At 35.1% G+C, this 24,211-nt stretch overlaps 1 long non-coding RNA gene across 1 annotated transcript in view; it reads left to right on the forward strand.

Annotated features, from left to right (window-relative positions):
• The first annotated feature begins 454 nt into the window (after positions 1–454).
• Positions 455–24,211, forward strand: part of LOC306800726 — a 599,049-nt gene continuing 575,292 nt past the window's right edge. The window contains exon 1 of the long non-coding RNA XR_013773911.1: positions 455–541. This is a non-coding gene — a long non-coding RNA (uncharacterized lncRNA). The remainder of the gene's footprint in view (positions 542–24,211) is intronic.

Below are 24,211 nucleotides of genomic sequence, written 5' to 3' on the forward strand. Positions count from 1 at the left end.
CTTAGAAGATGCGTGTCTTCACCTGTTTCTGAACAATTCTGTACATTCATGTGCTAGACCCGTGAGGTGCTCAAATGTCTGGGGTGAGGGATGCAAGGCTGAAGTGCCAGCTCTCAGTGCCCCTGCTCTGCTGCCCTGCAGAGGTTTCCTGGTGCACACACCTCACCAGCACCCTCGGCTCCTGCTTGTCGAGATCTTGTGGGGTGAAGCTGCTGTCACCACGTGCTTGTGTGTTCCCAAGCCATTAAAGGCACCCAGGTGCTCAGTTCTCAGCCTTCAGGAGGTGGAACACATGAGCTCGTGTTCCTATGGACACTTACTCCCTTTGCCATCTTTAAAATGCATTGGGAAGATTCAGTTTTGCCCAAAACATAAGCCAAGAAAAATACATTTAATTTTTTTATGGTTTGGGGCTGTGTTTGTTTCTTTCTTTGGTTGGGTTTTGGGGTTTCATTTTGTTTGGGGAGTTGGTTGGGTTTTTTTTTTTTTTTTTTTTTTTTTTTTTTTTTTTTTTTTTTTTTTTTTTTTTTTTTTTTTTTTTGTCTAGCAACTGTTAGCACAGGTTTTCTTTGCATGCAGAAGTTTGGGGTATAAGTGTAGCCTCTTAATTTGACTCTGGCCTCAGTCTGCAGAGGGGCTACATTCCGAGGCAAGCTTCTCATACTCTCTGCCTGAGAATATTCCATTGAGAGCAATAGGGATTTAGTTCTTCATTAGGACACAAAATGTTAGGAGTCGGGAATCCCCCTGACACTGGACCTATTCACATTACATCTGAGAACTTGCATCATCTTTCATACTGCTTTATCTCGTCTTTATTGAAAAGGACAGTTTTGGTTTGTTTGTTTTTTAATTCTCTCCTGTATTCATAGAGAAGAGCTTGTTTGTGTGGATTGTTTTTTTGGTTTTTTTTTCCTCTGGCTGGAATGACATCATTTTCTAAAGGGGAAAAAAAAGTAGATTTTAAGCAATCTAGTGGAAAACTTTAAGGGTTTTGCTTTTTGAATATCTCTGAGTTCTGACCTATGACAACTAAGTGCTTAATTATTCTGTTTTGAACTCAGACTCCAGATATATTTCATAGATGAAAAGAATCTTGATTAGATTTTCCCCAATGTGGAATAAATGAGGCTAGTTGTGGAAATAGTGTTTCCTCCTTCTCATGTCACTTCTATTCCAGAGTATGTTTTTTTGTTTCTTTGTTCTGTACTGTGAATCTACTGAATAAAAACTGTTTTGCTCTAATTTTCTTTTTGGGAAAACTGTCTATTTGAATCAATGCTTGTAAGTTATCTCATAATGTAGAAGACATACTCAATTAATCCAGGAAAAAATTTGTGAAGAAGATCTTGTGTTCTATAATTATAGAAGAACATATTAGATAGAGAAAGAGATGGATTAGATATCACAGCCATAATCATTTTATTAAGGTTAGCATCAATGTGAAATGTTAAAGATTATACAAGGGTAATGATAATAGGGCAAATAATTACCAGGCAAAAGGAACTCTCATTAACCTGTTGAGTCATTTTTACTTCCAAAATATGATTGGAATGTAATTCAAACAATATATTGAAAAAATTAGTGGGGGTCAGGAAGAGGGGAAATTATACATATATATACATACATATTACATATATGCAATATTTCTATACACCTACATATATTATTACGTATTGGTATATAATATTGTCAAGTAGATATTATATAATGTATATGTACTTAAAAATTTTCTGGCTGTTTTCCCAAATAATTATTCATACATTTTAATGAGTTTCTTAGGAGATTCTATGCCTGTATGTTATTTTTCAAAGCTCTACTAGTTTATCTTCCTTTTCTTTATCCTTTCCTTTTAAGGCAAAAAGCAAAAATTTGATCAGATCCTGCAGGAATTTTAGTTTTCAGAAAGATTTGTATTGGCTACATGGCTAAGCTATTGTTTGACTGAAGCAGGCAATCTAGTGTGACCAAAGAAGTTTTTGCAGAGTATTCACTGCATCACAATTGTGCCCATGTCTTCAACCCACAGCAAATGAAAGGAGTGTAGCACCAGGCTGAAGGTGGCAGTTTCCAATCTATTAACACATTACAGATTCACACCCTGACTTTTTCTCACAATACAGTAATGAAAGCCAATAAAAGTATTGGTTATAGTATTGTCAGCCTGCCATATCTCTGAAATTAGTAAGTAAATAAACTATGAAAAATGTTGTCCTAATATTTCAGTAGATGTGTTGTGCAAGATATGACTTTAAGTTGAATTTTGTATAATGAATGTGGAATTTTCATTGTATTCCCTATTCAAATAGTATCTCCAAAAAGATTTCTTAAGTCATGATCACAGCTATTCCCACAGATTATTTTACTATGTAAACACATTGAAAACATTAAAAATGGAAATTGTGCTTCTACTTATAATTTGGTTGCTCTTTTATTCCTCTTGAGTAATTAAATTTGAAAATAATGCTGTAGTAGAATAACTCCTTTAATAATAGAAACTTTTACACACATTATCAGGTAATCTGTGTAAGTATGTCACACAGAGAGATAAGTGAAAACAGTGTGGGATCTAGAGCAAGAAGGCTTGAAAGAAAAGGAGGTCCTGGGGTTAAATATAAACAGTTCTGCTCTTAAATCATATTATTTGTTTGGATTTTTTAGTCTCTAATGAATTACATACATGAAAAAACACATTAACTCCCAAGAAATTTTTGTGGGTTTATTACATTCTGACTATGCAGACACTTGAATATTACTGTCAGCAATTAATTCATTTAACTTTGATGTAAAATCCTACTTAAATATTAAATTTGTCATGAGATTTTAAAAAGCATAGGTAATGTGGTAGAGAGAATATAATTTTGATAAAGCTAATCACAAATGTTGTAGACCTGTACTTCAGGATGTGGGATCTTTGACGACAGCAATACTATAAAAGGAGAGTATTTGTAAAGCCTTTAATAGTAATTTATATAGTTTTCTGTGTATTAGAAGACACATATCACAAATCAAACCTAACACACTGAGAATCTGAGGAATAGTTTTCAAAGCGACCGGAAAGGTGAATCCTGAAAATCTGTTGATTATTAATTTTTTACAGTTAGCCTGTTATTAATTAATGCTGCTAATAGCAGGTATTCAACAATATGAAAAATGTTAAACTCTCAGAGTATTTTAGACTTGATAAACATATCCCTATGTTTATTTGACCTTACTGGAGATTTAGCTTTTATTTTGCATTAATAGAGGTCAAAACTTCTGATTGTCTACCAGACCATTTTTCTAATAGGTCTATAAGATCTCAAGTCGTTGGAATAAACTCCAGGCTTTTTTTTGAAAGATCAGAAGAATACACTGAAGATCTGACCTTTGGTTTTCTTTATTTTTTCATGACTTTATTTTTTCTTTATTTTATATGACTAAAATAAAAATTCTTTGCTTTTAAGGTCAAAAATATATTAAAAAAATTTGTATGAAATACTGCCCTCCATGAAAATTTTGACAGAATCTTTTCCAGTAAACTTATCCTTGAAATGCTGGCTAGTGAATGGTATGAAGTCCAAATTATCTGTATATTCTGAGCAGAACTAAATTCCATGTACTTATTGTATGTAACTTGCATTGAACACTTTAAAACCTGAGAATGAAGTGGTTGTGACTTTTACTTCAATGGATTTTCAGAGATAGAAATTTTCGACTCACGATGAAACTAAGGATCAAATAATGAAATTCCAAAGAAATCTCTGTAGTGTCAATGACCACTGGTCTTTCTTGGTGTGTTTCTAGCTCAGAGAATGGATAAAATGCATGTATTCTAAAGGATGGTTTTAAAACACTATTTCAATCCCAAGACACCAACATTCTTACTGGACCACTGCCATCATAATTGCAGATAATCTTAGGAAAAGTAATTTAGAAAAATCGGTAAATAAAAATAAATAATCTCAATTGTAACAAATATTCCCATTTAAAAGATATGTTTGTATATAAATGGTTTCATAATTACTCCCATGCTTCAGAAAATTTATGATTAAAATGGGAGTTAATTATATCAAGGGTCATAGGAAAATTATTTATGCTACTCCTAAGAGTCATATTTGAGTGATTTAACAGTATCCTGGATAATAAATATTCTTAAGTAAAGCATTGTTTTAAAAGTTAATTTATAGAGCTTTATTGTGTATTGCTCAAATGAACTTTTGAAGATTCAATTAATTCCAGGCAATGTTGACATAGCAGTCTCTTTGGGACAGGGAAAATCTGCCAGGATGTTTGGTGGATGAGCAGCAGGTTGAGAAAAGCTGCACTGCTGGAAGCATCAGGGCCACCAATCTTGTAATGACCTGGTAATTGACCTTGTGAGTAATCTTGTAAATGACCTTGTAAATTAGATCTTCTTAGGAGATTTGCTAATTCTCTTAGCAGTGAGGTAGCCAAGAACATAGGAGGAGAGTCAGGGACAAAATCTTCCAATTTACTGGAAAGTATTTTCAAAAAGTAAACAAATTCTGTCAAAGCAGAATCCCAGTCTACAGAGGCATTGTATGTTTATTAGAAATACCGTGTGTGAATATTTTTTGCCTTCATTGAGAGAGAGCCTTTAGTTATAAATCTGAATTCTAAAGGTATTTTGAAGTGTAGTTTGAAGGCACATGTGCTTCTCGGTGCACACTGGTTCTCACTACTGTGCAGTAAAGCATTCATGACTGAAGTATTTTACATGGTATCTTGGTAATGTCCAGCCCACCTTCTGCTTGCAGATGAAAATACTTACTGTCTTTGTAAAAGGTTCATTAATTTGTTTTGAATTATACCTTCTTCCTCTAAAGCCTGTTAGTCTGAAAAACCCCAGTAATCAGTGTTAAGTATGCTATGATTCTATCTATCTATCTATCTATCTATCTATCTATCTATCTATCTATCTATCTATCTATCTATCTATCTATCTGTCAATACAGTGATTCATTGTGACCCAAATCTGAAAAAAAAATTAAAATAAAAGAAGAAGAAAAAAAGCATCAATTATGTAGATAGTAAGGATTAAGAAATATTTGGGAAATATTTCCATTTCAGAAACCAGGGCTAAATGGATAAACAAATTCCTGTCTGCAAGTGTGGGTAGCAAACTGATGCATAACTTCTCTTGTTCTGTTAATGATGTTTGGATTTTAGTAGTCACAAGAAACTATGGCCCAGTTTATTCTGAAATTAACCCTTAGTATCCAGCAGTACTATCTAAGTACTGAGTCAAAGATCATTGCATTTACCAGTATTTGATTATCCCTCTCTTCAAATTGATGTTACTATATTTATTTACAAGTACTTAAATGTAAAACTTTGTGCAATGCAAGCCTAATGCCTATTTTACGTGAAAATTAGTGGTTGATATGCAAATATAGGAAGATACTTAGGTACTCTAATTAATTATCACTAAGACAAAGGTAAACAAAGAAAGACTAACGTTCTTTTACATTAAAATACATTTATTTCTTGGTCCAAAGAAATTTGTTATTAGTATTACCTCCCAACAGATTTAAAAGATCATCATTGAAGCAAATAAAGCTGAACATTAACATTAGGGATAATTTATTAAATCCCACTGCAAAACAAAACAATAAAAAAATAAGAGCAATGAATTGGAGGATTTTGTATTAGGAAAACTGAAGTCAAGAATACACTAAAGCTTATTCTGATTACAGTTTCAAAACCTGAAAAACATTGAAGGCTATTAGCTGTGTACAACTAAGTCGAGAAACCTCTTCCATCTTCTGTGAGATCTTGGAGGAAGATGAGTAATTCATCTGGTTTTGCTTCCTGATTTCCAATTTTCTGCACTACACAATTTTTTCTCATGCTGTTTCAGCTCTGAGATCAGTCTTCATTAGCAAACTAAAGCAGTAGCAAAGCAACAGAAAGGAAGAAAAAAGCCTTGGTACAGTACCAAAAATCAAAAGTTTAGTTTAATGGAGCATCTGGAACATACTAAATTTACTGAGGCTTACTTATTAGTGATACAATGTTCAACTTAGAACTGCTACCAATTAGAGATATTAATTTTAATTTTTCTGTCAATAATTGTTAAACAAGAGTGAAGTTAGCTTTCAGTACTCCAACCTTTTAATTGCTGCACTTAAGCAAGATTTTCTATAAGTTTTGGAGTAATAAACTTTGGTCTTCTCTTTTTTTGTAGGACATCAGAATAATTTTTGTTCTAACATCCTGAAACTGTAATATCTATTGGAATATCTCTCTGAATTGGAAAATCAGAAAATATCATAGAAGTGATAACTAAGAACTTGGGAAGTTTTCTTCTGTGCTCCAATTTCATAGCATCTATTTAGATTGTTTCTTTTAAAAATTATTTTTATTAGCAAGGTAGCTATTTTTAAGAGGTGTCTGTAGCTTACCTGTCTTTGTGCTGCATCTCTTAAATCTGTGTAGGTAAGGCTTTTGTTCTTGCTGTGTTTTTTTTTTTTTGGTTGTGCTTTTTTTGTTTGTTGTTTTTGATTTTTTTATGGCATGCTTTTTCTTTTCCTGTAGGCTGTGCATTTGTACTAATTTGGGGGACAAAATTACCTGGTGCTTATCAGCAAAATGTCTCTTTCTATGGCAGTTTCTGATAAGGAGGACATGAGAGGAAGCTCATACACAGCACATAGTGATGCTATTTGCAACAGAAAACCTGGCTCATACTGCACTTTTACAGGAAACACTTAGAGCATGACAGGATTTGTTTTGATTCATCTCCCAACAGATGTGAAATCCCAAGCTTTGCAGATGAAGCTCTTTTTTAATAAATATTTATATTTTGAGTCACTTTAGCCATGTATTTCTACCCTCTTTCAGTAGAAATTCAGAAATTATAGAACTTCAGTTTCATTCTTCAAAAGATTTTATTTTATGAATTTGAAAAATGTCCATTTCTTTGTCTATGCTTATCCTATCTCAGCTTCTATATAGAGCAACCTTTCTTTTACCTAACTGTAATTTGATTTTTTTTTTTTTTGTGAGAATCCTATGTCTTAGTTGAGCAAATGCATGATTTTGTTTTCAGATCTTACTTTTTCTACCAATTCCAGATGTGGTATATTTCATTTAATTCTGCTTCTGTCTTAAATGTTCTGGTCTGTTTTAATTTCCAGAAGTACTTTTCAATATCTTTGAACTTTTATTTATTTAATATATTTAGGTTTTTGTCACTGAACAAAGTATAACAAACATCAGAAGTCATCCATCTGGATTTCTACTCTGTTCTCTGTGTTCTGTACAGTTTTAATTCTGTGCAGTTTTAAAACTTTTGCAACATATATTAGGTGTATTGATTATTATTGACTGAAGCTAATAATTTCTACTTCAAATAGACAGTGACTTTGACAGACTTTTGAGATAAGGTGACCTTCCTGCACAGCCCATTAAATCAAACTATGCAATTTATATTGATGCTAAACAGAATCTGAATATAGTATGTACATTTATTACAAAACATTTCCTAATGTTCTGTTAATAGACTTTGTGCTCTGACTGAAATACAGATCAGAAGTTCTAACTGAAAATCCTTAAGTTAATAACAATAGCAGTAATTATGCATTTCATCCAATTACGTTTTTGTGGTTTGTATATAAGTCAAATCTATCTTACTGATCGAAAATTTCAGATAGAGTTTAGACAACTTTCTCAATGCCATGAACTCTCTATACCTTATAATATAAACTATATTCTTATAATCTATCTTATTATTATTTTATAACCTAAATTGCCTGATTTTTCCTGGCAGCATTTCATTGTGCTTTTAACCATGACAAGTATTTTTTGCAAGATGATCATTTTTTTAAGGAAACAAAATAATTTCTCTGTAAAATCTAAATTAATGATGGGAGTCCAGCAGGCCTAATTTTCTGATATCAGAAAGTAATGTTCAAAATTTAAAAAAAAGTTAAAGTTAAGCAGATTAATTCAGCGTTCCACTGTCATCTGATATGAAGGATGCAAACAAAAATTCTCAGTCAAGTACCAAATAATATTAAACATTGCACAGATGTTAATTCAAGATCCTTGTTTTGAGGTCATGTTCCAAGGATTGTGTCTGTGTGCAAGTCACAAAGAGGAATAAATATGCCATTTCCTCCAGTCTTCAAGCCAGCACAGAGCCAGCTTATTTTGGTGGCTTGCTCTGCTCTAGTACTATGGCCAACATGTGGACATCCTCACTCCAGCTAGACTTTAACCTGCCATGGCCTTTCCCCCTTTCACCAACAAACCTAAATTTCAGCCCTGGAAGATTTAAAACATTAGGGCCTGCAAACTGAGGGATCAGATGGCTGAGGAAAAGAATGTCTATCTTGCATTGCTTGTCCTGTGTGACAGTTTTAGTTGAATTGTGGTGATTCCACTGGTCAATGCATTCACTTACCATGAACTAGATCAATGCTTGCTTCTAGGAAATGCTTCAGTATTTCATCAGAAGCAATCAGTGGAAAGGGGATTAGAAATCACATTTCACAATCAGCTGTCAATAAGGAGTCCATTAATGCAGCACATTATCACTAAATTGTCTTAAGACTGTTAGGATAAGTTAGTTTCTAGGAAATTTTAAAGAAAAGTACTATTACAAAACTAACCAATTTCTCTGAATTTTATGTTCTAAAGGAATCAGAAATTCATCTGATTCATAGAAAGGTCACTGAAGAGTGCTTATTTTAAAAAATTATTAATTAGGCCTGGATAAAAAAATAAAGTGGTAATCTGCTATGTAATTCTAATGAGAGCTACTTCCTGTAAGCCATAATTACAGAACGTGCATAAAAACTCTCACTAAGCATAAGCTGGGCCAAAGACTGGCACTGTGGCTGCATAATGAACAATATTTCAGATTAATAATTTTGTTCACTCAGAAAATGTGGGAACTTCAGTACTTCAAATAAGTTGAGACTAAATTCTTACAGCTGACTGCAGTGGGCTTGCACACAACGACCTTCCAGAGATGAGCAGATTGGCAACAGAGATGAGACTGCTTTGCATTACATGTTAGCTCTGCAGTTCATGGCAGTTTCTTATTTTTAGAAAATGAAAGATACATTTTGCTTTTCCATGCTTTGAAACAAAAAAGAGATATATATTTCTGGTCTTAAACGTTGTACTACATTAAATACAGGGACACAATTTCTTATTTTAGGGTCCTGTGATTTTATTTTTCCTTTTATTTCCTATGTATTTTACCTTATTCTTGCCTGTTGCTCCTGTATTAATGACTTGGTGTGCTGGAAAAAGAAGTAATCACATGAAATATAATGGATTTAATCAGAATTGTATGTGATTACTTCTTTTAAAAGAATCCTATGCTGTAAATTATCAATACTTTTAAAAAATGTTGCACATGTTTTTCTGAACAGTATTCTGAATTAATTTGAAATTATAGGACAGCTATCACATGGGCTCCATTCTCCTGAACACAGAGAAGATATATGACTTTTTTTGGAAAATCTGCACTCTGACATATTCCTTTATTGACACAAAAAAAAGTCATAGGTTGCTGTGCAGATGAGAGGAAGCACAACCTTTAAATTACCTTTTAACATTAAAGTGCCAGCTTAATGAATATTACGAGAGCAGAATAAATGTAAATAATATGGAAGAGATGTGAGAAAATAAATTCTTTTAAGGAGTTTCACTAATCATTACCAAAACAAAATAATTTGAAAATCCTTTAAAAACTTATATCCACTTTACATATTATTGGGTAAATTTTAAGAAAGGAAATGAATTCCTGTTTCTGACACAATTAAATTCTTATCTCTTGCCTTCAGAGGACTTTATTAGTCTTTTTAAGAAAACATGCACTGTCCTTTACAATAACAAATGTTTCTGCATGAAGGCACATTACAGTTCTTCTGTTTGTTTATATGTTTTCCAGGCAAAGAAAAATTAAGACTTTGTTTTTTAAAAAAACAAGACTAGACCAAAAGTAATATGATCCCATGAAATGAAGAATTTGAAAACTTAAAGGTTTATCACTGTTTTCTACATAGGTGTTATTGTGAAAGATTTTACATAGTATTTGATGGATGAAAATACACAGCCATGTCTGAGTCTGAGTGCATTAGCTCTGCTGATGAAAGCTTTATCTTTTCCCCTTCAAAATATTTGGTTTTTAAATGAACTTTGCCTAAGAATTACAATTTGATCCTCTTCTTAGAAAACATTAATTAAATTAAATTAATATTTAATTTAATAAATGACCATTTAATACTTGTATTAACCTGTAGTTATTTGTTGTACTGGTTTATAATTTGGTTACTGGGTCAGTCTTTAAACAAAATTAAAGCTCTGTTTCACTCAGAAAAAAAACAGACAAATGAAACAGAACTTAATATGACAGCCATGTTTTTGGAATAGTGTTACTACTAAGTAGTAGAACTAGTATTAGTGATCAGTAGGTCAAGGCAGATAATTCTCCCCTTCTTCTCTGCTCTTATGAGCCCCTGCCTGGAATGGTGTCCAGGTCTCAGACCCTCAGCATAAGGAGGACATGGATCTGTTGGTCAAGTGCAGAGGAGAGCCATGAAGATGATCAAAAGGCTGGAGAACCTCTCCTACAAAGACAGGATGAGAGAATTGGGGTTCTTCAGTCTGGAGATGCCATGGATCCCCATTCTCCACAGTGTCCAAGACCAGGTTGGATGGGGCTTTGAGTAACCTGGTCTAGTGGAAGGTGTCCCCACCCATGGCAGAGGGGCTGGAAATAGATTACATTTAAGGTCTTTTTCAGTCCAAGCCATTCTAGGATTCTCTGAACCTCTGCATGTTACTGATGGTTGGTTTTTGTAATGGGAAGCTGGTATGAGAAGTGGATGGTAGGTATGATATGTTTTGAATATGAGAAGCAATGTGCAGGTGAGATATGTCAAAGCAATTAAATCTTCTAGTCTAAAGTTCTATCAGACAGATGTTATTTGAGAAGGGATCAAAGCCTGCAGTTCACCTCAATGAGGTAAAATTTAGTGAATAAACATTACTGTCCTTGTGTCTGTTTGAATTTTAGAGTTAACAATCTTCTAAACTTCAGTTCAAGAAAAATAATTTTTTCCCCTCAATGTTCTGTGCTAAAGTCATACAACTACAAGTGACCTGTCATCAAGTCGCACAGACCACTCTATGATTCATCATTCTTTGATTATGTCAAATAGAACACTAATTATCTTTCACAGAGGTGTCTAGAAGCTTTGTTAGCATAATCACATTAGTGTCAACAGGAAAGCACAACTTTTTAGAGAATGGAAAATAGACTAATTGCAGAAATTGAAACATTTCTAATGATTCTCCCTTTAAAGAACAAATTTCTATGTATGGGACAGCTGAAAAGCAACAATAGCTCTCATGTGAAAATTAATCCAAATAATGGAGATGGTAGGCATTTTGAAAACACATATGCCATGGCTGCATTACTTATGCAGAAGCAGTTACACAGGCAAGTGTATATATGTGAATATATTTGTTAGGTGCAATACCAGACCAACAGGCAAATTAAAAATATCTGAATTAAATGCAGGTTTCATTATTTCCAGAAGTTAATTAAAATCTTGGCAAGATTTTTTTCTTTGATGTTCTGTATATTATTGTTCTTTAAAAATGGATGCTTTTGATAAACTTCCTAGAATTGTCTGGCATCTTTAAAGACGCAGTTAGTGCAGTCAGTACCTTGTTCTCTGTTCTAAAAGTTAACATTGCCTTTGTTCTATAAACACAAAACATGTCCCTGTTGTCACTTCCAATTTCAGTTTAAGCTGGTCAGAGAATTAAACCCATTTGAATTGTTGGATAAGTAGGTCTTTCATGTCTAACTGCATCAAAGGGTCATCTTTATATTTTGTCCACCTATATGCAGCTCTGTTCAAATATCATCATTGGGTTGCAAAGGGATGCTCTTAAAATTTAGTAATCACTGGAAATTAATTTGTCTTTGCAATATTATGACAGCCCCCTTTTGTACCTTACAATTTTAATTCTATTTTTATCCTTTAAGACGTGTTTACAATTAACTTTGCAAATACTTCTTTACCTTTTCCATAATCATTCGCTCAGGCATAAAAAGATGGAGCTAAATAGAAGGTGAAATAGAAGATAATTGACTGAGTTAGAATTTGTCTGGGATGTGTGATTTAATTCACACACTTATTTCATACTTTAACCATATACTTAACACTGCTTTTAAAATGTATTCAATTTCTAAAGAGCTTAAGGCTAAGCAAGAACTAATTCAGCATATGTATATATATATAAATATATATACATATACATATATATTATAATTATCTTGAGTTAAAACTTTTCTCCTAGTGAAGCATAATCTGGTTTTATATATGTGTTTATTTATTTATATGGACAGAAATATTTATATATATATATATTTTATGTGTGTATAAATGTTTGTGAACTGTGAAAATAGATACAGAAACTTTTTTTTAAGAACAAAAAAGGAGTAATTTTAATGAATCATGGCATATTAAGACTTAAACATCAACACTGATTTTATTGGAAGTTGCAAGAGATATTCAACAGATCATGGCTGGCCAGCTGAAAGAGGCAGCATAAGTTTTGACTGTCGTGTAACACTGAGTTTACAAAGTTTCAGTTAACTCAGTAGAAGACATAATTATTTCAGTATGATAGATTTGGCAGAACCAAGGAGTAGTCACCAAGGATTATGGAAGAAAAAATTATGACTTGTATCTGACCAAGTACAAATACTTTCAAGGTGGGACCCTTGTTTGTGAGTTAACAGGGCATACCCTAGCTGAGATCTGAAGTGACTAGACATTCAGGTGCTGGATTGTGCCAAAATGTTGGGTTTATGTGACAAGGTTTTGATGGTGGGGGAGCTGCAAGGAGGAGATGTCAGAAGCTGCTCCCACGGGCAGAGCCAGATGCAGCCAGCTGTCCAAAGCTGATCCAGTCAGAAATGCCGGGAGCATCTTCGTGATAGCATTCCAAAGAGGGGGTAAAAACATGCTGCAACATCAGATGAAAGAAAAAAGGGAAACTGTTTGAGAGAAACAGCCCAGCAGACAGCAAGGTCACTGTGGATGGAGGAGGAGGAGGTGCTCCAGACACTGGAGCAGAGATTCCCCTGCAGCCTGTGGTGAAAGCCATGGTGAGGCAGCTGTGCCCCTGCAGCCCAGGCAGGACCACTGTGGAGTAGATATCCACCCACCACACCTTTAGATAGGCAATCTCTCCCAGAGAGACTTAGTTTCTCCTGTTTTTATTTTTCTTGGCATCTGGCACTGTAGATAAATTTAGAGAGGGGAGGATTGCTGCAAGACTTGGAACTAATTCTTAAAATAAAAAAAAAAAAACTTTCAAACTATGGAAATCATAATGAGTGAATGAATACAGCAGCTTGAGTAATTGGTATATTTAAAGATTAAAACAATAGAAGATGAAATATGCACATTTCTCCTAAAGGAGCATGTGAAATATGTACATTGGTGAATAACACATTTAAAGAGATATATTGTAGTGCAAAGGAAAAGAGCTGCTGTAATTGGACTGGCCATGCATCAAGGTATATGGTATTGTCAGAAGGATATCCTCACTGTGGTTCAGAGGTCCAGAACAACTAAATAGTTTAAAAATGTCTCCCAGAGAACCCCTTAATAAAGACAAAAGGGATCTGAAAGAAATTAAGAGAGGACACGTGTTGACCACAGCACAGCTGAAATTACCAACAGTGTGTCTGCCTTTACTGGTGAGGAGACTGTCCATGAGACTGACTATTCTTGAAAATTTTTATTCAGTTTTGTTACTTAACCCAGCATCTTGCATATGTTGTTGAGCAATGTTTCTCCACAGACACGCAGTGAAGATAAAGACTGAGAAAATGAAAACTTACAAAAAAGGTTCAAATTCTCAGTCAGAGAGGAGTATGAAATTTAGTTCTCCACAGGTACTTCCATGGAGAGATATAGCTCTCTTCTAAAGGATTAGGAGCAAATGTAGAGATTTAGGAACTTTGAACACTAATGAAATTTGAAAGTATATTTAATCCTAAGGTATTTATTATTGTGCTTTGAAACCTTCTCTGAAAATGCTTCTATCTGTGTTGAACAAGAAGACCTTTGAAAAAATGGAAAAGAACATATTAATCTTCTTTATATATTGTTTATTAGGACTTGGTTGTATTACTCCTACTTGAAATACGTCCAAGTATATATATGTATATATATGTATAGTTGGTTTGAACAGATAACTCATGCATATGAGAAATTTTCATGCCTTTAACTAAGTCTGTGTGAATCTGATTATAAACCAATTGCTGCTGTTTAAAAATGGGTAGAAGTAAATGCATGTTGCAGACACAAACTCTCAAAACCTTGCAAAAAATTAAAGTGAACAAAGTACAAAGGTAATTTTTCCAGCAGCATGTTGTAAAATGGAGGCAGGCACTCCAGAGCCTTGTAAGAATGGGGCCTACAGCCATGTGATATGTGGTGATAGGATACCCATGGACTGATGGCATGCAGGGGGCCTGAGAGGTTACCAGGTGGAGATTGGGCAATCCTTGTAATGTAATCAGCCAGCTGGAAGAGTCAGTGACACTAACATGTCACACTTCTGTTCCACACTTACACAACAGCCACAGCCATTGTAATATTTCTGTTTCTAATCTTTCCAACATTTATGATGGCAGTAACATTATATTTGACTACAATCTCACCTTCACTCTCCCAAAAGTATACATTGGAATTGGAAATCCTAAGGGACAGAAGATGAAAATATGACCACCTCACAGCCAAGCTGGTGGGCTTTCTCATCCCTCTTCCCCAAATCTAGGACACCTTTTGGTAAGATTTGCACGTCCAACCACATCAGGCTATACTCAGGAGCACTTGTACACAGCACTATACATTTATAGCTTGCAAGTCTAGTGAATTTATCACCATCAGTCTAAAAGGATCTAAAATCTGTTGCTCGTGCTATTTGTGTATCTGTGTTCATGAAAGTTCCTGTTGAACTCAGCAGACTCAAAGTGTTGAATTGGTAAACCATACTATTTGTGAATCTGTGATCATGAATGAGAACAGACATATATAGTATAACCCACACTCTTGGGTGCATCTGGGATCTTACTGAATGTGATTGGATTTGTAGTGTTGAATGGTTTATAATCTGATCCCTAAGAACAAATTGGAAAGCAGGGAGGATTTACTTCCATCATGCACCTAGACAGGGATTGAGACTGTCCAGCCTACAGATCCAAGTCCCTCTTGTTGCCTTTCCTGAAGAAACATTTGTATTTTTCCAGTCTTCAGGAATCTCTTCCAATTGCCATGACCTTTCAAAGATAATGAAAAGTGGCCTCACAGTGACATCTGCCAGTTCTCACAGGATTTGTGTGTGCATCCCACCAGACTCAATGGACTCAAGGATGTGCTGTTTATTTGAGCACCCCCTAAAACTGTTGTTCCTCCACCAAGGGTAAATGGTTTTTGTTCCTGATCTTCTCACTTGTCTCGGGAAATTTGGATTGCTGAAGGTTGGTCTAACTAGTAAAGACTAGGCCAAAGAAAACATTGCATACCTCAGCCTGTTCCATGTTTTTTTTGTCACCAGGTGTCCCACCCATGTCAGCTGTAGGTCTGTTTTTCCTTGTCTGACTCTACTGGTTATCTGTCTGTAGAAGCCTTTCATGTTGCCCTCTATGCCCCTTACCAGATTCAGCTCCAGCTGGGCATTTTCTAACACTATCTCTGCACAGCTGGACAGTGTTTTCATATTATTTTTGTGCTTCCATTTCTTGAGTGTCTGCTTTTCAAGTTGAGATTTTTAAAGGTTACTTGGGTATCTATGAAGGCCTCTTGCCCCCCTTACCTGATTTCTTACTCATCAAGACTGATCTTTCTTGGTCCTGTAGGAGGTGATCCCTGAAAGTCACCAGCATTTCTAGAACTCTCTTCTTCACAGGACAGTTTTCCAGAAGAGCCTTCCAAACAGACCCCTGTGCAAGACAGAAGAAGATAAAAGTTCACTGGAGTGGTTTGCTTGACACTTTCAAGATAACAACTCTTCAGTTACTTTTAGAAAATCTGGCCTTCTCTGCACACCAGTTAATACACAGCACTAAGCATTCTTGGTTTGTGGTGAAGGGAGGTTGCAAGCTTTTAAAGTCTCTCTGCATGCCATATTCCTCTTTTTATCCCAACTTTCAGTGTTTTCATCCCTAAAACCAGAAACATTGAGGGAATTTTGTCCTTTCTATGTACACCAGACTGTGAGTAAATAAAGCAAATATGTATAAACAGGTTCAAATTCACTAAATTATTCATTTATTTAAATTATTTTCCTCCTGTTAGAGAAGCAGTAGATGATTTGTTTCAGTTTCTGTTTTTTTCTGCCATGTTATATTCACAGGATTCTGTTGAGAGATGTGGGCATGATTTAGGCAATTTACAAAGAAATCTGGATTTAGATATGTAGCTGTTAGTTCTTATAACCCAGTGTCATAGGCCGACAAAAAAAAATATTCAGACTAATAAAATGCATGCTGAAAAAGAATGCCATCAGACACAGATCCATATTTAGCATGGTTGCTATGGGAGAGCACAGATTAACATGCTATTAGCCACTGACATAATACACAAGAACTGGGAATTAAAGAAGAATAAAAAGAAACAGACAGATAAGACTTCAAAATTACTTGTATAATATTGTGTTTCAGAAGAAAACTGCAGGTGCTAAAGATGGTAGGAGTCAATGATTATCAGACATTGAAATATTACAGGTGCTGTTATACATCCACCCTAGTTAGATTCATAATGGAAAGGATTTACTGCCATGCTCCCTATTGGTGAGGGAAAAGAACATTTATTCTGCACATTTTTCTGGAAAGAAACATCAATTTAAGACATGTAAATAGCATGCCATGGTACTGTTACAAGAAATTACTTTTTCTATCCCTCAGCAATACTTAGAACAAGAAGTTTCTCAAGTCCAAAAGGCAGAATAAGGTATGTCAGAGGCTAACTGAGCAATTTCAAAAGGCCTTGAAGCTCTGTATTATTACATAAGAGCTGTTGTTGGTGCTATGCTGGTCTGGCAAGTGAAGATGTGCTGCTACAAACAATCTTTATAACTTCACTTTGAAAATAGGATGTCTGGGACAGACAGTATTGCAGACATTGGTGTTTTATTAAAACAGCTCTCAGGAGATAAATGAAATAGAATTGTGTCATATTTAATTAAGTCACTCCCCCTATGCTAGATCTTTGGGTTTGGTTACAGGTGTGCTACAGTGGGCTAGCCCTGCCATTCAAACAGCAATTGCTGGTACAAGTAACAAGAGACTTTGTCAGCAATGGGTTTTTGTTGATAAATATGCACTTCTGCATCACCCGTGTTAAAACTGAGTTCCCGGGATAGAAAAAATAAAAGCACATGTTGTATTATTCATTAAGAAAAATATTTTCCTCACAATTTTTTTTTTAAGTAGATGATTTATAATGTAAAGAAAATATCATAAAAATGTGGTGACTGCATAATGTGAGCATATATTGTTAGTCTCTTATTCCTGTTGATTGTTTTTTGTTCACATATTGCCTATTGCTTGCAAAACTTAGATAAGCTATATTTAAGTTGATTATTTGGAGATAAGAGACCAGGTTTTATACTGTTAGATCTCTGTATGATATTCTTTTCTCTTTTGCCTTAAATCATGGATGTACATAATGCATAAACTAGAAACACTGAAACTCCTTGGACATCTTAGACACATCACTAGACCTTGCACATTAGGAATGTCATGCCATTGCCCCCTGCCCCAAACTGTTACATGGTCACCTGAATGTAATTCATTAATTTGTAGGAAAAAATAATTACAGAAATAAAATAAAAAAATACTGTATCTGTGTAATTTTTCAAAGTACACTAAAGAGGAATGATTTTAAAATATTCTTTCAAACTGGTTTTGGTAGGATGCTGCTCCTCTTATGTCTCTGTTTACAGAGAAGCAGGAAGAGACTCCTGTTGCATTCATGTCAGGAAACAATGAATAGAGGAAGTGTTCAATAGCAGAGATTTATTTTAGTTCAGAAAAGTCACCCATAATGACAAGATATCCATGTATATGACACTTCAGAACATATTTCTCACTACATAATACTTTTCTTGCAGTGTGTACCTTCAGGGATCATCTGTTAGAATGACCACTCATTTTGGCTTACTTTTTAGTCAAAACCAGCTATTTTTAATTCCCATAATAACATCTTCTGTCCACATAAGCTTTTCTCCTGCTTTGTAAGAAGTCTTAGGGACAAATTGCACACTGGGAAGCTTTAATGGTCAGTATGATCAAGTAGCTACATAGAAAAGATGAATGCTGAAATATAGTTAGCAAGATTTGCAATAAACATCTTTAAGTAGTTAGTAAAAAATCCCAAAACATTCCAAAGACAGAGGACATATTAATCATGATACCTGAAACTTTTAGTTTCTTCTATCTTATATTTGTGGATTTGGCATTCCCTTTGAATTTGTCTGGATTTCTTAGAAATATTTCTAATTTTTCTTGGGTGAACAAACACTCTTGTTGACAGATTATGTTAGGATAAATATTGTACTGACAACACAGTTTTCAGATTGTCTGAGTGTATGCAGGTGATCTCTTGTCAAAGGTGGTATCTCAGAATGGTTTCAAAGGACTTCAATAGTGTAAGGTTTAGATAACATTAGCAGTAATGAGCTTTTCCATGCTAATTCTTGTTTACAAAAGGAGTTTACTGCCTTTCCAAGTTGTTTTGCAATCAAACTAACAAATCTGAAAGTTATAAACATTTATTTCTGGCAGGAAAACATGTCAGTGCTAAAAAAGTGCTACTAGTAATTTATTTAGCTTCAATTTTGGAGACTGGCTAGGTCTTCAGCTAGAGATTGTAGTACTTTAAAATAAATCAGGAGAGCCCAATGGCAGAAAATTTTGATAATTTCATGTGCAAGAATCCTGTCAAAGTGCAAAATGGGAAAGTCAACAAACTAAAGAATATATATGTAAAATAAATATGTATCTAATATGTACACAATACTGTTACACACACAAACATATGCTCACACAAACATATGCTCACACAAATATATTTATATGCAATGCCCATAATGCATTGCTGTGTTGACTATGTATTTGCACACATATATTTATAAGTATTTTACATATTATATATATATATATATCACAGATACATAATACACATACACATGCATATATATATATAATGTCTAATTGTTTCTTTGAAAATAAATAAATGCAAAGCAATAAATCTCGCTTTAATTAAACTTGTTAATTTCTCCTTTTGGCTAAAAATGAAGGCGTAATTTAAAACAATTGGATGTGTGCAGAGCCCCAGATATTCAATAAGCTGTTATTCATTAGAAGGCCAGGATGGTAAGGGAAATTAAAGCAATGGATGCTTCCCCAGCCCAGCAGTTCCACAAGTAATGCCAGATTATGGCTTCCTTCCCCTCCCTGTCTTAGGCCATTTATTTCTGCTCCTGCAAGACAGTTTGATTCCTCTGTCACCTCCTGAGACAGTAATCTGTTTTGCATTAACTGAGAGAAAGCCATTGTACAAGATATGAGGCAAACCATGAATATCAATGCCCTACATGTGCCTGGTTGCCTTTTCCTGTGTTTTCTACTACCTCCAGAAATCTCATAGTTTTGTATCACCACAGATTCCAGCCCATTCTAGCTTTATATAAGCAGGAATAAAGATTCACAGAAACAAAGCTATTGCCTGTCTTTCAGACTACTGTTCACAGCAGTATTTCTTGCAATGTGCAGCTCAGTACTCTGCATTTCAGCATACCTCTGAGTGTAAATGACAGGAGCTGGGTGCCTTGCACAGATTGTGGCATTGTGCTTGGTTCTGTACCTTGCTGGCACTTACCTGACAGAATACTCTTGGTTTTTTGTGTAATACTTTTTGTTTGTTGTTTGTTTGCTTGGGTTTTCCTGTAAATCTCTCCTGCCTATATTCTGAAAAGGAGTAACTGAAGCATTTCGAACTGTTCCAACATACTGAATGCTTCTTTACCTGGAGAATGTAAATAAGAGAAAGGCATAATGTAAGGCAAAGATAAAGATAATATATTTTGAGTGGTACCAGATTACTTTACAGACCTGACTGAAGAGTGTGGAAAACCTACTGAAAAACTTTTAACTGCCAAGGTTACTCTCTTGTGAGCGAGCCTGAAAAGAAGAAATTAAATCCATTGCAGATTCAAAACAATTAACAAAGGTGAAGAACTGCTTCAAAAACGATTTCTTTTTATGTCTGCGTGTAATTAGTTATTATAGGTAGTCATTAGTTTTTTCATCAAAGCTCTGAACCATGGCAGCTTATCACACATAGAAAGAAGAACTTAAATCCAGAGTTCTGGGCTGGGCGCAATGTCTGTGATCCCACCAAATGCCATCGATTATGTGCTCAACAGAGCTGAGGCAGAGCATGTAGAGTTGAAAGGCTGATGTGCTATGGGGCTTTACAGCAGGGATGGTGGGTGCATTGGAGTATATCTTTGGAGCCAGTAACACATTTTAACGAAGAGGAACTGAGGGTCAGAACTGGCAGTGCATCTTTTTCACACTACATATGATACCTTCTATTTGTTATTTGAGAAATTTTGGTTGTGGTTTTGATTATGAGACACATTGGATTCACATTCAAAACTTGGACACACCAAGCTACCATAATTCAAGTGAACACAAAAAAGCCCTGATTGCAGCACTTACATATGATAGCTGATCATTATTGTTTTCTGATATGTTTGATTTTAGATTGTCACCCTTTTTTTTCACTGTATTTTTGTGCTTTTCCAGTCTATCTGATTAATCAGGTCAACTACTGACAGGAGATAGAAATTTTAGATAAAATACTCGTAGGCCTACATATTTGTTTAAGAATTTAAAATTTCCACATAGTAGATGTAAATGTTCACAGTTGCACTTGAATGCATGCATGATTTAGGAAGGGAAAAGTCTGGTGAGCTTATACAATGAGAAAGCACTGGAAAATAACAACGTTTTCCCTCTCTCTGCCCTTGGCTGCGTGCTTCCACTTCCTGTCTTGTGTTGGCTCAAGTTGCAGTGCAGGCACGTGGTGCTCCCCTTCCCTGGTGGTTGGTGACTGAGCTTTGCTGCTGTGGAAGTTTTCTGATGAATAGAGAAGAGGGAGCTATTATTAATGTATGAATTTGGAACCTGCATGCACATTGCAACGCTCCAAATCTTATTGCCAGAAGAAAACTCATTATATAGATATGTATATGGAGCTATGATTTTTTGGTAGGTCTAATTTGATAGTCCAACCAAAATAAAACAAAGAGTTACATAATAGTAAGACAATGCTACCATTCACAGTCCAAATGGATATGAGAACATCTCTGTAACCCAGCTATGTTACACACCCACACAAAAACTTGTAGTCTCTACTTTGGTGTTTTGTTCACTCTCCAGTCTCCTTCAAGGTGGTTAAGGTTGTGGTACAATCTTTCTCAGGCAGAGGAGATAGGAAAGGGTGCTAGCAAGTTGTCTATGTCCCCACTTTGAAACCATAAAGAGTTTGATGCTTCTGGAAAAAGTAGAAGGGGTCCTTTCCTTGTTCTTTTGGGGGTCCACTTGTATTTATGTTTATCCATTTTCTCAATGACTTTGCAAGTATTCCCTTAATTTGTTCTCAGTTATTTTCATAATTCCAGTTGCTTGTCTTTCTGTAGTCTTTGTAAGTCTGAACTGGTTTAGCAAGATTTTATGTCTGTCATGACCAATGACTGACCATTGTGATTTCTGTTTAGTTTAGTGTCCCTGGTACCACTCTGTGTTTATACTCTTGTATACCTTATCTTATTTTATGATTCTAGACAATTCAATCTTTTTTTGTCACTATAAACTAAAGCTAGCATATCAAGCCTAACTTCTAGATAATAGATATCACAGCTAAAAGAATCCAAAATCAGTTTAGTCCCCAGGCTTGCCCAGGCACATTTGGAGCTTCAACACTGCCAGGTTAAAACCAAGCCATAATCAGCTTCTAATCATAATGGTAAAATGTCATATGTACAGCACTAAAAGAGCTCTACCTCACTCAGAGCTTCTCCCCTCATGCCTGTTCAAGTCAGGAAATCCTGATGGTTCTGGGCTCTGCAGAGTGTAGCATGTTGTCTTGCCCCCCAATCCATGACAAAACATTGTTCTCGACCTCATGGGAATGGAAGATGAGACCCTGGGACTTGTCTCCCAAACCACCAGTAGCACTTGGCTGTGCCAGTGCTCTGAGAGCATCAACAGAAGCCATGTCAGGACTCTGATGAATATGGCAGGGCTGAAGAATACATATGTCATACTTACAAGTTGTTTTCTGCCTGAAACCTCTTGAGTTTTATCTGTTCCTGTGCAATTCTACCTCTCAGGTGCTTTAGCAATTGTAGATGTCCATGTCCTCCCACATTAGTTGGCTTTATGAATTCTTTTAACCAGGTATCGGAATCTTGGTGATAAATAGTGTTGTGAATTCTGCTATGGGTATAGGAAACAAAAATTACTTTCTAATGTTTTTTTAAGGCTTTTTCTTTCCCAAGGTACTTTTAGGTTTGTTTTTTTTTTTTCTTTTGGTTTTGTTTTTTTGTTTTGTGGGTTTTTGGGTTTTGTTTTTTTTTTGTAAGAAGTTTTTTTACTTCTTTCCCTTTTCTTTGTAGACATACATCAGCACAACCCCATGCAACCATGTCCACAGCAGTCACATTCCTATGATTCTACACTTCCTTTGTTTGAAAGAACATGTGACGGGGATTTGTATTCAAGTTAGGAATTATCAACTTACATCATACTCATAAAACCCAGCACAAACTTGAGCACTTCTCTTTCTCCTTGGTATTTACATAGAAACATAGAAAAAACTATCTCTTCAAATGTGTTTTAAAATGGTGTTTTGAGCCCACAGCTTGTAGTCAGCTCTGTTAAGGATAGCAACCCATGTTAAAATCTAGTAATTTCAAGGGATTGACATATGGCTCCTGCAAATCAAAAATAAACCAATTTTCATTGACTATTCAATATTACAACTGTTTGCATTTCAGTTTAGGAAAACTAAGGAGAAAAACAGAGAAAATCCTATTGAGTTTTGACAACACACTAGGTTCACATAAAACTCAGAACTTGCCATTGCTCAGAACTTGGAATGGCTCTGTATTTCATCTTGGGTAGTTAATTATACATTTTATAAGGAAAGAAAATGACTAATAGAGGAAGAAGCACTTTGAGTGATGAGTGGAAAGCGATTATTTACAATGCAGTAATTTGATACGTCTTGTTCAGGTTCTAGATGAAAGATATTTTAATGTGAGGAAGGTAAGATAATATTTACCAGTAGTTACTCATATGACTGCTCCTCCCTTTACTTAAAGACTGAAAGAATGCAAGCTATAATGAATCTTCTCTGTACTTCCTTTCTTGGTGGATCTGCAAAGAAACCCTGTGAAAATCAATATAATGCATGACTAGTATGACTAAGGCAGTAATTTAATTTTGAGAAGCATGTCAAGAAATAAAACTCAAAGAAAGTTTTGGCTTTTTTGTCTGTAATGCCATCAGTATTCAGAATTTCTTGGAGAAATTCAGATAATCAGAAAGCAGAAAAGGATACTATCATTTCTATCAGGGTGGCATCCCAGGGACATCCAAGAATAGAGTTCCATTGTGGTAAGCAGTATAGAAACACAGTAGCTGCTGTCCTGTGCCCTGGAAAGGATACCAGGAATTCCTGATCAGACCTGAGAGTCACTCAGAGTTGTAGGATGTGTCCTCCTGAAAAAGGGAGGCAGTAGGCAGAACTTCTAGCTCAAGTCACAGAAGTGATAGTGCATCAATGGATAGCAGGATTACCCTTGGGAAAATCTGAACCTTGATCTATGTCCCATGAAATATTTCAACCCATTGTTGGACCAGGGTTCGGGGCTAAAAATGGTACCAAACTGTATGGTTTTGAGAACAGAACAAGAAGTATACAGCCTTGATGTGTGAAATAACATGAAGTATTTAAAAGAAGATGCAGGGAAAACTATCAAAAACAGTATGAAAAGGTTTTCTCATCAAAGAGTGTGAGAACAAAGTCAGTCCATGACAAAAGACCTCCCTGATCTGAGGAGACAATTCCATTCTGTCTTTCTA

This window comes from Erithacus rubecula (assembly GCF_903797595.1).
Source record: "Erithacus rubecula genome assembly, chromosome: 4".
Classification (NCBI taxonomy): Eukaryota; Metazoa; Chordata; class Aves; order Passeriformes; family Muscicapidae; genus Erithacus; species Erithacus rubecula.